This window comes from Panthera leo, chromosome D3 (genome assembly GCF_018350215.1).
Source record: "Panthera leo isolate Ple1 chromosome D3, P.leo_Ple1_pat1.1, whole genome shotgun sequence".
Classification (NCBI taxonomy): Eukaryota; Metazoa; Chordata; class Mammalia; order Carnivora; family Felidae; genus Panthera; species Panthera leo.
The window spans coordinates 29,186,510-29,200,340 of record NC_056690.1 but is presented as its reverse complement, the minus strand read 5'-3'; positions in this window follow the sequence as shown (position 1 = coordinate 29,200,340).

The following is a 13,831-nucleotide window of genomic DNA, read 5'->3' as shown; positions in this document are numbered from 1 at the left end:
ATGATATGGATTACATATTCAAAAATCCAAAGGTAGAGGACTTTCTGCTTTATGAAATGTGGACAGAATATATGAAACAGCCACCTGGAAACAACGAGAAGAACAAAAAGCAAAGTGGACGAAGGCAGCTCTTGAAAGAAGAGCTGCTTGGGGCGCCTGGGTGGTTCAGTTGGTTAAGTACCCAACTCTTGAGTCTGGCTCAAGTCACAACTGCGAGATGGAGACCCGTGTCAAGCTCTGCGCTCTCGAGAGCAAGGAGCCTGATTGGGTCCCTCTCTCTCCCTGTCTGTCTCTCTCTCTCTCCCTCTCTCCTCTCTCTCTGCTCCTCCTCCGCTTGCATGCTCTCTTTCTCTCAAAATAAATAAATACAACTATTTTTAAAAAGAAGAGCTGCTTTTTCCCTGAGCTCTCTCTTCTGGTCAGCCAGACCTCAAACAGGAAGCCACAGTCCTATTGGCCGCAGAAGGCAGAGGATGGAGTTTGGGAAGGACACTGCAGCTGGAAACTGAGGGGGCAACACAGTGAAGTTTGGAGCCTCTGCAGGTGAGGAGTTGAAAGCAATAAACTTCAAATATGTGGCTGGCCTGAACTGCCCACAGAATTCCAGGGATTCCAGGGAAAGAGAAAGAGCTGGAAGGCCAAAAGCTGAGAAGAGATTCATTTGCTGCTAGCTCCAGGGGAGACAGAATTTGGAGTCTGACAGAGGAGCTTGGTAAACGCCTCAGTTTTTCTTTTAAACCCCAAAAGGATCACACCTTGGTAATAAAGACTATGTTCTAGAAATAAGAGATTTGCCTTAGAACTAAGGGCAAAATCAGAAAATACCCACCCTCATAAAACTTAAAAGCCCAGCCTCCGCAAGGTTTTGGTGATGTTCCAATAATTCAACCCCCTGGAGAACAAAACTCAACACTCTTCAGAGAATTATAACAGAACCCAGAGTCTCTGTGTCCTGTCATCCATGATGTCTGATATACAATAAAAAATACCGGACATGCCAAGAAACAGACAAATGTGACTGAGTCACGAGAAAAAAAATCCAGATTCAGTCAATGGAAATAGATCTGCAAATAATACTAGATAAGAAAAGTTACAGGAAAGTATTTTATAATGAATATGATTAAAACCTACAGAAAAAGATGGCTATAGTGAGTGGAATCATAGAAAACATTTTAAATGATTGATAAAGCGTTAAAAATGAAAGGAAAAAAAAAGGAAATCCTACAACTACAAATGTACCTGGATTTCTGGTTTCCTGGTCCAGCCTTGGCAATCATCACTGCCATCCGCACAAAAGAGAAAGTCGCTGACAAGCTGAAAAATCAATGAACTCTTCTTAGATCCATCAGAGAACGGAGATCACAGGACAAACGGCTGCCCCCACATTGGAGAGACAGAGAATCACAACCCACTGGAGCATCAATCTCTGTCTGAACCACTACCAGGGGAGGAAAAGCTAAACTGTAATTGATGAATTGCTGGTGTGGCCAGTGTAGACAAGGGTTAAAGAGTTCAGGGGGCAGAGGTCCAATCTTAAGGGGCCCCGCACCTTTGTGAGTTTAACCTCCAGGAGCCCTACCAGATTCTCATGAGGAAGAAAGATGGAAAAATCCCCTTGTGGTCCCAACAGGAAGAGGGTGAGGCAGCCATTTTGAAGTATTGCCCAGAGCTTTCTGTTTCAGGGATTTCCCTCAAAACAAACTAAGACAGCCCCAAATGCCAAACCGGCTGGGATTTTAATAGAGCCTGACAGACCTGGAGGAAAAGAAATACCTAACTCTAGCCGCTTCTAGCCTTCCCCTCTCTCCACATCTTTCCACCACATCAGTGGGGGCCTGTGTAAAAATGGGATACAAGCGAAAGAATTGCCCATCTCAGAACTAATTTAAGAAGTGTCTAGGGGCATCTGTGTGGCTAAGTTGGTTAAGCATCTGACTCTTGATCTCAGCTTAGGTCTTGATCTCAGGTTCACAAGTTCAAGCCCTACATTGGGTCCCATGCTGGGCATGAAGTCTACTTTAAAAATAATAATAATAATAATAATAATAATAATAATAATAAGTTTCTAGGAAAACCCAAAGATAACAAGGAAGACAAATTGAGGGCACCGGAGGAATATTTTGCCTCTGACACCTATGGCTGCAACAAGCAATAAACGTGGACTAAACCCTGGCAAGATAAACAAAATCTCATGCTATAGGCCTGTTTACCTCAGTTTCTTCTACACAACACATCATATCGAAATTTCAACAAAAAATTACAAGGCATACTATGAGGTGCCTGGGTGGCTCAGCCAGTCAAGTGCCCAACTTCGGCTCAAGCCATGATCTCACAGTCCATGAGTTCAAGCCCCACACTGGGCTCTCTGCTGTCAGCGCAGAGCCTCCTTTGGATCCTCTATCTTCCTCTCTCTCTCTCTCTCTCTGCCCCTCCCCAGCTGGCTCGCTCTCTCTCAAAATTAATATACCTAAAAAAAATTACAAGATATACTAAAAGACAAAAAAAAAAAAAAAAAAAAAAACCTACATAGTCTGAAGGGACAGAACAAGCATCAGAGCTAGACTTGGATCTGGAGAGATGTTGGAATTATTGAATTGAAATTTTTATTTTTTCACATTTTATTTTATTTTATTTTTTATTTTAAAGAGAGAAAGAGAGTGCAAGCAGGGGAGAGGGGCAGAAGGAGAAAGAGAGGATCTTAAGCAGGCTCCATGCTTAGCGAGGAGCCTGACACGGGGCTTGATCCCATGACCTGAGCTGTAATCAACAGTCAGACTTCAACTGACTGAGCCACCCAGGCGCCCCATCAGGTTGGGAATTTTAAACAACTATGATGACTATGCTAATGGCTCTAATGGAAAAAGTGGACAATATGAAAGAATTGATGGATAATGTAAGCAAAGAGATGTAAACTCTAAGAAGGTAAAGGAAATGTGTGAAATCAAGAACGCTGTAACACAAGTGAAGAATGCCTTTGATGGGCTTATCAGCCGACTGGGCAAGGCCAAGGCAAGAATCAATGAGCTTGAAGTTATGTCAAGAGAAACTTCCAAAACTGAAATATGAAGAGAAGGATGAATGAAAATGACAGAACAGAATATCCACAAATCCCGTGACTGTTTCAAAAGGTGTAACATATGTAGAGTGAGAAGACCGGAAGGAGGAGAGAGAAAGGAACAAAAAATATTTACAGCAATAACGACTGATAATTTCAAAAATTAACGAAAGACAACAAATCACAGATCCAGGAAGCTCAGGGAACACCAGGCAGGAGAAACACGCACAAAAAATCTCCTCCTGGGCATATCACATTCTCATTGGAGAAAATTAAAGACAAAGGGAAAATCTGGAAAGAAACCAGAGGAGGAAAAAGAAAAAGAGCTTTCATAGTAAGAAGTAAAGATAGAATCACATCGGATTTCTCCTCAGAAACCACGCAAGCAAGAGAGTGAAGAGAGATATTCATGTTGAAAGAAAAAAGCCACAAACTTAGAGTACTGTATCTAGCTACATTTTCCTTCAAAAGTAAAGAAGAAATAATAAAGACCTTCTCAGACAAACAAAAATTGAGGAACTTCGTTGCCAGTAGCCCTGCTTTGTGAGAAATGTTAAAAGAAATTCTTCAGAAAGAAGAAAAATGACATAGGTCAGACACTAAGATCTACATTAAGAAAAGAGCATTAGAGAAGGAATAAATGACGGTAAAAAAAAATTGCTGTTTCATATTCTTAAAACTTAAAAAAATTGTGGGGCTCGAACTCACAACCCCAAGATAAAGAGTCACATGCTCCACCGACTGAATCAGCCAGGCACCCCTTCTTTTTCATATTCTTGTTTTTAAGTTTATTTATCTATTTTGAGAGAGAGGGAGAGAAAAGTGCAGGAGGGGCAGAGAGAGGGGGAGAGAGAGAATCCCAAGCAGGTTCTGCACTGTCAGCGCAGAGCCCCATGTGGGGCTCAAACTCACAAACCGTGAGATCATGACCTGAGCCAAAATCCAGAGTTGGATGTTTAACCGACTAAGCCACCCAGGCGCCCCATCATATTCTTAATTAATCTTACAGATAACAGTTTGTTTAAAATAACCATAGCAAAAAATAATAATCATCATAGCAACAATGCATTTGGTAATTATAGTTTATCAATAAGTGAATGACAGCAATGCTATCAGAGATGGGAGGGAGAAATCAGAAATATTCTAAGGTGAGGTGCTATGGTGTTATTCTAAAGAGAACTTGGATTCACTGTAAGTGTATACTCAAGGGCAAACACTTAAAATAATTTTAAATCAAAAGTATAATTGATATGCTAAGAGAAGAGAGAAATGGGATAATATAAAAGGTTCAGTTAAAGGGGTGCCTGGCTGGCTCAGTCAGAAGAGCATGCAACTCCTAATCTTGTTGGGATTGGGAGCTCAAGCCCCACGTAGAGATTACTGAAAAATAAACAAACTTAAAAAAAAAAAGTCTGAGTTAAAGCCAGACAAGGTGGGAAAAGAGTGGAAGACAAAAAGAGAAACAGAGCAATAAATAGAAAACAGTAACAGGGGCGCCTGGGTGGCTCAGTCAGTTGAGCATCCGACTTCAGCTCAGGTCACGATCTTGCAGTTCGTGAGTTCGAGCCCCACGTCGGGCTCTGTGCTGACAGCTCAGAGCCTGGAGCCTGCTTCAGATTCTGTATCTCCCTCTCTCTCTGCCCCTCCCCTGCTCATGCTCTCAAAAATGAATAAATGTAAAAAAAAAAAAAATGGTGTCAGGAACCTGAGAAAAATCACTTCTTACTGAAGCAACATCACAGTTGACTGTTTAACATTACAGTTTTTTGACAAGGCAAAAGGAAAAGTCACTGTGGAATAGAGTTTTCATTCTCTGGCAAAGGAAATATGTACATTCTTCAGAAACAAATTTCTTTGGGACCCATATGGAGGGATTGAGCATTTTGGTGGCTTGGATACGAAACATTGAGTAGAATGGATGATGTTTTCTAGAATACTTTCCCATAGTGGCTGGGTGGCTCAGTCGGTTAAGTGTCTGATGACTCTTGATGTCAGTCCAGGTCATGATCTTGCAGTTAGTGAGGTTGAGCCCCACATGGGGCTCCGTGCTGATGGAGTGGAGCCTACTTGGGATTCTGTCTCTCCTTCTCTCTGCCCCTCCCCCACTGGTGCCTGCGTGCTCTCTCTCTCAAAATAAACATGAAAAAATGTCAAAAGAATAGGAAAAGAATACTTTCCTTAAGAGACAGGCAAGTCAGATGGATATTCATTTTATCATTTTTCCTTTTAAGTGTATATATTCCTTTAATAAAATTAAGAGATAATGAAGATCTTTTAAAATCTACTGTTACAGAAAGATTTCAGTCTTCGCTGCCACTATTCACAACGCCCCAGACATGAATACTACATATTGGGGCTCTTTTTTCTAGTAGTTACCTCCATAGCTTTCGGTGATGTGCTTTTGCTACGATTTTTTGAAGTTTATTTATTTTGAGAGAGAGAGAGAGAGACAGAGAGAATCCTAAGCAGGCTCTATGCTGTCAGCACAGAGCCCAATGTGGGGCTCGATCTCAGGAACTGTGAGATCATGACCTGAGCTGAAATCAAGAGTCAGCCACTTAACCGACTGAGCCACCCAGGCACCTTTACTATTTCTTGATTTACCAAAATGAGCCACACCCACCGGCTTCCTTTCCTGTTCTAATGAGTGAGGGTTTAACTCACTTCTATCACCAGTCCCACATTCTAATACAGTCCCATTATTATTCTTAGCTCCTCTCTTATTTATATTTGTAATCTTACATCTTTAGTTTTGGTTTTACCTCATTTTACAGCAAGCGAAGTGTGGCCGTGGGCTCGCGAAACCATGATGTTGTCAGTGCCTCTGTCTGGAACTCACCGGTCCTACTGTATTTCCCATCACCCTGAAGGACGGCGGGATGGACTTTTGAAGATTTGCTTCTGGTTTCAGCTGGGTGAAATCACTTGGTGGAGCTAGCGTAATGTCCCGGGAGATGCGGGATGTGCTTTGAAGCAGCCACTAATGTGTAGTGAAGTTTCTTTCCCCGAGGCAAAGATATCCAAAGACTTCAGGAATCAAGGGGTAGAAGTGGGAGGAGCTTGTTTCACTGTTACTGTTCTAATGACCTACCAGTAAAGTTTCAACTTCCCACCCCCACAGCTTTGGGTTCTGCTGGCTTAGAGGTCTTGCTTGGTTGCCACAGGTGGCAAGGGACACGCTGGTTCCACTGAACAGGAAGCTGAGACTGCCACCTGGTGACTTTGTCAGGCAAAAAGGGGGTTGCTGTACTGGTTGGGTGGCTGGGCTTGATTATCAAGCGTAAATCGGTTTGCTACTCCAGAATGGGGGCAAGGAGGAACACCTGCAACCCAGGAGATTCTCTTGGTAATCTTACCTAGGGCTCCCACGTTCTGTGGTAAAAATGACGGAAAACTATAGCAACCTAAAACAGGCAGGACTAAGGGGCGACTGGGTGGCTCAGTCGGTTAAGCGTCCGATCCTTGGTTTTGGCTCAGGTCATGATCTTTCGGTTCAGGGGTTCTAGTCCCTCATTGGGCTCTGCGCTGGGAGCCTGCACACTCTCGCGCGCGCGCAAAATAAATAAGCCTGCTAGGAATTTACCCAAGGGATACGGGAGTGCTGATGCATAGGGGCACTCGTACCCCAATGTTTATAGCCGCACTTTCAACAATACCCAAATTACGGAAAGAGCCCAAATGTCCATCAACTGACAAATGGATAAAGAAGATGTGGTTTATATATACAATGGAATACTACTTGGCAATGAGAAAGAATGAAATCTGGCCATTTGTAGCAACATGGATGTAACTGGAGAGTGTTATGCTAACTGAAATAAGTCATACAGAGAAACACAGATACCGTATGTTTTCACTCATATGTGGATCCTGAGAAACTTAACAGAAGACAGTGGGGAGGGGAAGGGGGAAAAAAAGGTTGCAGAGAGGGAAGGAGGCAAACCATAAGAGACTTAAAAACTGCGAACAGGGGCGCCTGGGTGGCTCAGTCGGTTAAGCGGCTGACTTCGGCTCAGGTCATGATCTCACAGTCCGTGAGTTCGAGCCCCGCGTCGGGCTCTGTGCTGACAGCTCAGAGCCTGGAGCCCGTTTCAGATTCTGTGTCTCCCTCTCTCTCTGCCCCTCCCCTGTTCATGCTCTGTCTCTCTCTGTCTCAAAGATAAATAAACGTTAATTAAAAAAAAAACAAAACTGCGAACAGCGGCGCCTGGGTGGCTCAGTCAGTTAAGTGTCAGACTTGGGCTCAGGTCATGATCTCGTGGTTCGTGAGTTCGAGCCCCACGTCGGGCTCTGTGCTGACAGCTCGGAGCCTGAAGCCTGCTTCGGATTCTGTGTCTCCGTCTCTCTCTGCCCGTCCCCCACTTGTGCATTGTCTCTCTATCAAAAATAAATACAATGTAAAAAAAAATTTAAAAACAACAACAACAAACTGAGGGTTGATGGGGGTGGAGGAGAGGGGAAAGTGGGTGATGGGCATTGAGGAGGGCACCTGTTGGGATGAGCACTGGGTGTTGTATGGAAACCAATCTGACAATAAATTATATATTTAAAAAAAGTATATTTCAGAAAACACTGAATTTATAAAAACAAATAAATAATAAAACAGGCAGAACCATTTAAAGCACAAAAACTTCCAGAATAAAGGGGCACCTGGGTGGCTCAGTGGGTTGAGCATCTAACTTCGGTTCAGGTCATGTTCTTGTGGCTCGTGAGTTCAAGCCCCACATCGGGCTCTCAGGCTCTCGGGCTCTCTGCTGTCAGTGCAGAGTCACTTTGGATCCTCTGTCCTCCTTTCGCTGCCCCTCCCCCGCTGAGCGCATGTGCGCTTTCTCCCACGCTCTCTCTCCCCAAAATAAATAAACATTAAAAAAATTTTTTTCAAGGATAAAGATCTAGGTCACCCCACCAGATTACCCACCCCCCCCCCCCCCAATATGACTGGCTGAGGTGCTTGCTGGGGACAAAGAGAAAGGGTGGTGGAAGAACACTCATCTTGTCATGTGACCAATCACAGCCGCGAGCACAGTTGTGGCCAAAGATGTCCTGTGTCTTACTTTGATATGGACTTTTGTACCTCATACTTATCTTTTTCTCCTCTCTCATTCTCATGCTACCAGGAAGTATTAATGTATAAATCATGGCTATTTCTGTAACTCAATATTAGGCTACAGGATAGCAGAATCCGAATCAGGAAACAAAGGCACATTTATTCAGAGATGGACAAGGGGGAACTTTGGGTTTCTTCTTTCGGTTCGGCTGTCGGAAGGATAGCTGAATCATACAATGTGAAAGCATGGTGCTCCGAATACCTTTACTTGGAAGTTAAATGTTGAAAAGGAGGTGTTTGGATGCAAAGCTGAGCTGACCAAGGGGTAGATTGTGCTGCGCTGGTTGTGGTTAACCCGGCGCCAGCACCATTCATTTTTAAGGCTGAGAACTCTATTTTCCAGAATCCCCTTTCCCTTAGGGTTTTGGGATAGAGCCAGCCAGAGAGAGAAAGTTGTAGGAGGTTTGGAAGATGGAGGTGAATCAGTCACAGTCAAGTATGTGGGTAAACAAGAGATCCACACTGGCTTCCTGGAGCACTACCCCTTTCATCACTGAATTCTGAGATGGTCTGTGGAAGCTTCTTGGAGAATCTTGAGACCCACCCACCTTGGTGCTTCAGGCTGAGGTCTTTAGCATGAGCTTCTTTGCTCTTGCAGATAGCTTCCATTACCTCTGTTCTTTTGGCTCTTCCCACACTCACGGAAGTCCCTGATTCTTTTTTTTTTTTTTTAAGTTTATTTACTTATTGAGAGAGAGAGAGAGGGAGGGAGGGAGAGAATCCCAAGCAGGCTCCGTGCTGACACTGCAATGCAGGGCTTGATCCCATGAACCACGAGATCATGACCTGAGCTGAAATTAAGAGTCGGATGCTCAGCCAACCGAGTCACCCAGGTGCCCCTGATTGTAACAATTTTTTACACAACTTTTTTAGTTTTTAAGTAATCTCCACACCTAATATGGGGCTCAAATCCATGACCCCAAGATCAAGAGTCAAACACTCTTTCAGCTGAGCCACCCAGGTACCCCTACAATGTAATTTTAGAACTTTTTTGTTCTTTTAAAAGAAACCCTGTACCCATTAATGGTCACTCCTCACTGCCTCTCTTGGCCCCAGTCCTAAGCAACCAATAATCTACTTTCTGTCTCCATAGGTCTGCCTGTTCTGGACATTTCGTAGCAATAGAATTCACAATATGTGATCTTTTGCAAATGGCTTCTTTCACTTAATATAATGTTCTCAAGATTTACTCTTGGGCACCTGGCTGGCTCAGTCGGTAGAACATGTGACTCTTGATCTCGAGTTTGTGAGTTCAAGCCCCATTCTGGGCATAGAGTTTCCTAAATAAACAAGCAACCCAGTAAATAAATAGCTTTTAAAAAGATTTACTCATATTGTAAATATGAGTAATTGTAATTTACTCATATTGTAAATACTTCGTTCCTTTTTATGGCCAAATAGTATTCCATTGCATGGACATACAGCATTTGGTTTATCCCTTCATCACGTGGTGGACATTTGGGTTATTTCTACTTTGGGGCTATTGTAAATAATGCTGCCACGAACATTTGTGTATCTGTTTTTGTGTGGGCCTATGTTTTCAAAATTAAAAAATATTTTGTACTGAAAAACGATACTTTCCAAATGAAAAGACAATCTACAGAATGGGAGAAAATATTTCCAAGTCACATATTTGATAAAGTGCTTACATCTAGAATATGCAAAGAGTTCTTACAATTCAATGATAAAAAAGTTAATAATCCAAATTAAAAATGGGTGAAGGCCAGGGCACCTTGGTGGCTCAGTCGGTTAGGCATCCGACTTTGGCTCAGGTCATGATCTCGCAGCTTGTGAGTTCAAGCCCTGCATCAGGCTGTCTGCTATCAACACAGAGACTTCTTGGAATTCTCTGTCCCCCTCTCTCTGCCCCTCCTCCTCTCATGCTCTCTCTCTCTCAAAAATAAACATTTTTAAAAAATAAAAATGGATGAATGGATAAAGAAGTTGTGGTTTATATACACGATGGAATACTGCTTGGCAATGAGAAAGAATGAAATATGGCCATTTGTAGCAACGTGGATGGAACTGGAGAGTGTGATGCTAAGTGAAATAAGCCATACAGAGAAAGACAGATACCATATGTTTTCACTCTTATGCGGATCCTGAGAAACTTAACAGAAGACCAGGGGGGAGTGGCAGGGGGAAGCAGAAGTTACAGAGAGAGAAGGAGGCAGACCATAATAGACTCTTAAATACTGAGAAGAAACTGAGGGTTGATGGGGGCTGGGAGGGAGGGGAAAGGGGGTGATGGGCATTGAGGAGGGCACCTGTTGGGATGAGCACTGGGTGTTGTATGGAAACCAATCTGACAATAAATTTCATATTCAAAAAATAATAAAAAAAACAAAAAATAATAAAAATAAAAATGGGTGAAGGAGTTCAACAGACATTTCTCCAAAGAAGATACACAAATGACCAATAAGCACAAGAAAAGATACTCAGCACCTGTTAGTAATCAGGGAAACGCAAACCAAAACCACAATAAGATACCGTTTCACAGTCACCAGGATGGCTGTCGCCAAAAAGACAAACACTACTAAGAGTTCATGATATGAGGCAGAGCTGGAACCCTCACAGGTTGCTGGTGAGAATGTAAAATGTTGCAACAGTGTTTGGCAATTCCTCAAAAAGTAAAGAGAAGGCTCAGCAATTCTGCTCCTAGGTACATAACCCAAGAGAATTGAAAATATAGGTTCCAGGGGAGCCTGGGAAGCTCAGTTAAGGGTCCAGCTCTTGATTTTCGCTCAGGTCATGATCTCACAGTCCGTGGGTTCGAGTCCCACACTGGGCTCTGTGCTGACAGTGCAGAGCCTGCTTGGGATTCTCTCTCTCCTTCTCTCTCTGCCCCTCCCCCTGACTCTCTCTCTCTCACACACACAAAATAAACAAACATTAAAAAAAGAAATAAATGGGGCACCTAGGTGGCCCCGTCAATTACGCGTTTTACTTTGACTCAGGTCATGTGGTTCGTGGGTTCAAGCCCCACATCGGGCTCTCTGCTGTCAGCATGGAGCCCGCTTCGGATCCTCTGTCCCCTTCTCTCTGCCTGCCCTCCCCCCCCCCCCCCCGCTCTCTCTCTCTCAACAATAAATAAAAAACATAGTTCCATACAAAATGGATACATAAATGTTCATGGCAGCATTATTCACAATAAATAGCCCCAAAGGAGAAATAACCCAAGTGTCCACCAAGTGGTGAATGGATAAATAAAATGTAGTATATCCACACAATGGAATATTATTTGGCCATAAAACGGAACGAAGCACTCATATACACCACGATATGAGTAAATCCACTCTCCCTATTTTTTCTTTTGGCATTTGTACTTTGGGTGTCATACCTAAAACACTATTAACTAATGCAAAGTTATAAAGATTATTCCTCTGTTTTCTCCTAACAGGTTTTGTTTTTGTTTTTTTTTTTTTTTTGAGAGAGGGTACAAGCGAGTGAGGGACAAAGAGAGAGGGAGAGAGAGAATCCCACGAGGAACAGAGAAAGAGAGAGAGAAGCAGGGCTCACCCAAAGCGGGGCTCAAACTGACGACCTAAGAGATCATGACCTGAGCCACAGTCCGATCGATGTTTAACTGACTGAGCCACCCAGGCGCCGCTCTCCTCTTTTATACTTTCAGCTCCTCTATCTGGGTCTTTGATCCTCTCTCTGGCTCTAAGTTTTTGGACAGGACCCTTCCAGTGCAGTGATCGTGTTTTTCCCCCAGTGATTTTTGTTCAACCTTAGGCTGAAAAGCCCCTTCCCTGACCTCGATCCTTTCTACTCATGTACAAATTAACTTATCCAAGGCATTCATATTGTGATTCCTGAGGTGTTAGGGGCTGGATGTGTATATAATAGGTACAGTATTTGTCAAACAATCGTATTTATTGGGCAGCTGCTGTGTGCTTGCACGATGCCAGAGCTAGAAAGGTGAGTAAAATATGATAGTTGTCCTCAAGGAGCAAACACACAAGCTGGAGATTCATGCAGAAGTATTTATTTATTCAGTACTTTGTTTTATTTTAAGTAGGCTCCATGTCCAATGTGGGACTTGAACTCAGGACCCTGAGATTAAGAATCACATGCTCAGGGCGCCTGGGTGGCTCAGTCGGTTAAGGACCTGACTTCGGCTCAGGTCATGATCTCGTGGTCCGTGAGTTCAAGCCCCACATCGGGCTCCGTGCTGACAGCTCAGAGCCTGGAGCCTGCTTTGGATTCTGTGTCTCCCTCTCTCTCTGCCCCTCCCCCGCTTACACTCTGTCTCTCTCTCAAAAATAAACAAACATAAAAAAAAAAAAAAAAAAAAAGTCATGTGCTCTACCGACTGAGCCAGCCAGGAGCCTCTGTTCAGCACCTTGAAGTGCCCAGCACCAAGCAAATAAGACATCCCTCTTTACTTTTATTTGCTGAATGGTGGCAATGAGTGCACAGGAGGGCACTAAATCCAGTCCAGGAGGAGGGGAAGTGGAGGAGGCAAGGTCTCTTAGAGGAAGTGATGACTGGCGGTCTTCCAGGATGGGTGGCAGTCGGCTGCTGAGGAAGGAAGGAGGCTAAGCCGACCTTCAGAGACGTGGCCCGAGGAGCAGAATGTACACTTCCTCAGTGGGCACCAAGCTGTGCGTGGGGAAAACAGCGCTCCTTCCACCCAGAGAGGGAGGGTGGAGGAAGCAAGTTCCGGGCCGTCTGAAGCCATCCCAGGCAGAAGGCTCGCTTCACCCACTTTACTGCATTGCCTAGAACACAGACCCTTAAATAATAAGACGTCAGATGCACAAACTCAGAGCCTCCCGGATGGTGTTCTGTACAGCAGAAGATGCAGACGTTCATTGTGGGAAGTCCACCGTTCTCCAGATGGTTTGGGGAGCTTTTCACCTGAGCATCACAAGAAATAAATTGAGTGCATGCCGGGAAATGCCATGTCTGCTGCACTCAGGCTGTGGGGGTGCTGCGTGGCAGGTCCTATAGGTCCAATTCTCCCTGAAGCGGCTGCTCTCCAGAAGCTGAACACAGCTAAAGGCAGGCTAAGGGAGGTGGCTGCAGATGTATAATGGTGCGGAGACCCAAAAGGGACGGTGAAAGCAGTTGAACGGTTGACAACTTCACCTTCCCCTACCGCCTGGTGCAGTAAGAGCTTGGCGCCCCCAAGGGCCCACCTTACTCTATGGCTGGAAGGCATTTGCTCCCTTCTCTGGCTTCTTTGCATTTTTCTGACCTCTTGGGGCAGCGGTGACTCACATGGATGTTAAAGTCAGTGGCTGTTCTCACAGCTGGAATATTGGTTGAGAGGGAGTAGGACTTCTTGATGGGGAGAGGAGAGGTTGGGAAACAATTTGATCTATTTCGGTCCGTAGATGTTTGAGAAACTTATGCTAGGAATTCTGGTTTGCAGAGTCCAAAAAAAAAAAAAAAAAAAAAAAAAAGCTAGCGAAGTTTTTAAAGTGAAAGCTACCCGAGTCACGTATCATCTGAGGGCTGCTCATGCAGAAGGTCTGATCTACTCTTCGACATCAGAGGGGAAGTACAGGTTCCTCCCAATTCCAGAGCCTCTGTCCTACGTCACCTATACCGAGCAATCAGAGCCTGAGTGAGCCACCTGGGGTCAGCGGTGGGGCCGGGTGAAGCCTCGGTGTCTGATGGATTTGGTCTTGAAAGGCAGTGGGGCCAGCATGGGCTCCTGG